The sequence below is a fragment of the Limulus polyphemus genome, unplaced genomic scaffold (genome assembly GCF_000517525.1).
Source record: "Limulus polyphemus unplaced genomic scaffold, Limulus_polyphemus-2.1.2 Scaffold1596, whole genome shotgun sequence".
NCBI classification, from domain to species: domain Eukaryota; kingdom Metazoa; phylum Arthropoda; class Merostomata; order Xiphosura; family Limulidae; genus Limulus; species Limulus polyphemus.
Window position 1 is genome coordinate 76234 of NW_013667206.1, and position 3349 is coordinate 79582.

The 3349-nt window shown below is 34.2% G+C and overlaps 1 protein-coding gene across 4 annotated transcripts in view; it reads right to left on the reverse strand.

The window, feature by feature from the left end:
* LOC106464241 (homeobox protein prospero-like) overlaps positions 1-3349 on the reverse strand; it is a 101923-nt gene that overhangs the window by 5770 nt on the left and 92804 nt on the right. The window lies entirely within an intron of this gene.

Here is a 3349-nt window from a genome sequence, read left to right on the forward strand (position 1 = left end):
ATACCCGTGGTGGGTAGAGCACAGATAGCCCATGTGTAGCTTCGTGCTTAATTACAAACAAACAAACAATGCAGTGGTGATAATAAATTTATATTTTGTTTTACTTCTGACGTTTTTTGTTTGTTTTTTGCCATGGTGCAGCTTCGTGCAGAGTAACAAATAAATAAAACAAATTTGTTTTATTTAATTAACAGCTGGTTTACGGCTATTGATGAATATAACGAAACATTACACTGTTTTTTTTCATAGCTTTTTGTTACTACTTTGCTTACTTAAGAAACAGGTGAAAAATTTTAGTTTTTATGTTTATAATATTAAGTTTCTACTGAACAATTATTGATATTTGAACCTATATAAATTGTTGTTTATTGCGTAAATGTTAACGCTTTGATTTCTGAGGAAGCCTAGATCATACATGGCACTTGTAGCGTTGTATGCCCAATATTTACAACAGATGGCTCTAGCAACCACGTGTAGTATATTTGTCAAACTTAATCTAAATGTTATAGTGTTCTATAACATGCTATAAAATATGTATTATTATGTTCTGACGTGATTGTAAAACGCATACTGTCCTATTTGAATATCAATACACCAGAGTCCCCCTGTAGTTCAGCGGTAAGTTTAGAGACTTATGACGCTAGAATTCGGAGTTCAATACCAGTGACGAACACAGCGAAGGTCGTCAGTCCCTTGTATAGTTTTGTGCTAAAACAAGCAATACACTGGACAGTTTTAGGCGTTAGGTATTTCAACATTACTCAAAGTTCACATTCACCGGATTAAAAAACAAACAACAACAACAGAAAAAACAAAACATTAATCAGCCATCCACATCCATTCAACAGTCAGTCAACAAAAGTATCATTAGTTACATAACACATGGAAACACATATACCAATAACATACTGTGGATCTAAAGGCCTATGGTTGGTGTCCCTTTGACGAAAAAAATCTCGTTTCGCACTCTGGAGCTGTGGGTGCGTTATAAGAGTGACGCTCAAATTATGTTATTCAATTTGAGCCAAAACTGCCTGTTCTCTAGTGACTAGTCTATTCGTTTGAAATTAGGGTTGGTTAGTATTGTAAGGAAAAACAAAAATATTACTTGGTCTCATGGTCATAAGACTTTCTAGAAACATCTTCAAGTATTATTTTTTAAAAAGATTTATCGGTAGTTTCATTAATAGCTGAGACTTAGAACGTCTAAGTTTTCATATCTTGGAAAACCAATTTAAATTTTACTGAGCGTGTAATTATTCAGTTAGATAGAAAAAGGACCTTGACAATGATTCATTTGATAAAGCTAGGGAGAGAATGAAGTTTCACGTATGAGTTTGTTATTTCACAGCGAAACTAAATTTTAAAATTGGACGATATGAAATCTAACAACGATGAGTATAGTGTATAAATTGAATTTTACGCCTCAGAACGTCTTTAAGACGTAAAACTATTTTTCTGTTGAATTTATTCACCCTATGGTTCGTTGCCTCGACTACACCCTTAGGCAAATGACGCATTCTGTTATATTGCGAGCCAGGTTTCTTCGCGCGATAACAGCCTGAAGAAATTTGCACTTCATTTTCTCGTTTTCCTGAAAACTGACATTAAATGTATATATTATATTTATCTTTAAACAGACTAAAACGTAACTTAGCTATGTTGTCTTGTCGAGATGACAGTGTGAATCGAATTATATCATAAAGTTTAGTTGTTTTGATTTTTATAGCTTTTTATACGTGTCTTTCTTAGGAAGGAACTACATAATTTTCAACAATGAAACACAACGCGACAATAAAAAGGTCAGTAAAAACCTAATTTCCCCCTTAACACGACTGATGCTTTGGAAAAAAATTCAGGTCTCGTCCTCTCTTTTCCATTGTCATTTTTCCAGATTTATACCCCTTCCACCAAAAACATCTGATAGACTCTTACAATATATATATCTAGTGAAAATTGAACTGACAAAATGCAACTCAAAATTCACTTACAACGTATCCATTTATTCCCTTTACTTATTTCTCACCTAACAAATGTATTATATATATATTAATACGGAACATTACGTCGCTGGTATGAAACATTTCATACATCCATTTCTGTTTTACCCTTCTGCCATCAACTTTCATTTGGCTACATTTTAGAATGTAATATTTGAAGTAGGTAATTCTGTAATTTGCCATCAGTAAGTTATGTTATTTATAACAATTTTTTCACCTGGATACGTAACTGTATAGAGGAGGGCTGATAATGTTTGTGTGTAACAGTGTCTGAAAAATCTATAAAAACATCGGAACAGTCATGAAGAGCTAAAGTGGCGAGGTGAATGAAGGTCAAAGTCACAGTTCAAGTCATAATTTGTATTTTGGAACAAAAGAAATGCAAGAATACTTAACTGTGTTATTTTAAAATGATTATTATGCTAATTAAGGCTCTATAACTGACACTGTAAACTAGGTTCGTTTGGTTAGTGAAGTGGTGGCAGAACCAGCGGTTTACACAACTAGTGAATTTTAATAATACTTTTCAAATGACAATAGTGTTGTAAGAGATGACAATCCATTCAGATCATCTACAAGGTATAGTTCTATCGAGATTTGACTGGTCAGTGATTTCTAAATAGGAATGCAGATCTTTCAAGTCGCTTGAAACAGCTGCTCTTCCCGATATTTTGCAAGTAGAGTTAAGATTACAATCATAAGTGAAGAAGCAGTGAGGAAATAATATCCTCTTCTTAAGAAGATTATTATTGATATTCTCGCTTAAAATTCGAAAAAGGCACTTAGCAATAAGAGGTCGTTCATAGTTTTTCGCCATTTTTATCTTAATGTATCATTTTCTGAACTCCGTTTTTCGGGTTTCCAATATCGTTTTATTCCAACTCCGTCTTCCGGGTTTCCAATACCGTTTTATTCCAACTCCGTCTTCCGGGTTTCCAATATCGTTTTATTCCAACTCCGTCTTCCGGGTTTCAAATATCATTTTATTCCAACTCCGTCTTCCGGGTTTCCAATATCGTTTTATTCCAAAGTATTTAAGATTAAAAAACGAAATCCGATTTGCGAAACAAAAAAATTATAACGTAATGCAAAACAGAACATCGGGTTTATAACGAACCCGATGTTCTGTTTTGCATTATTCTGTTTTGCATTATGTTAGCTGGTAACACGGTCACAGAATGTGTGGAATCCCAGAACTAATGGCTGGCATCGGGTTTCAGCCATTAGTTCTGGGATTCCACACATTCCTACAGAACATCGGGTTCCAGAAAATTATAACGTAATGCAAAACAGAACATCGGGTTTCAGCCATTAGTTCTGGGATTCCACACATTCCTACAGAACATCGG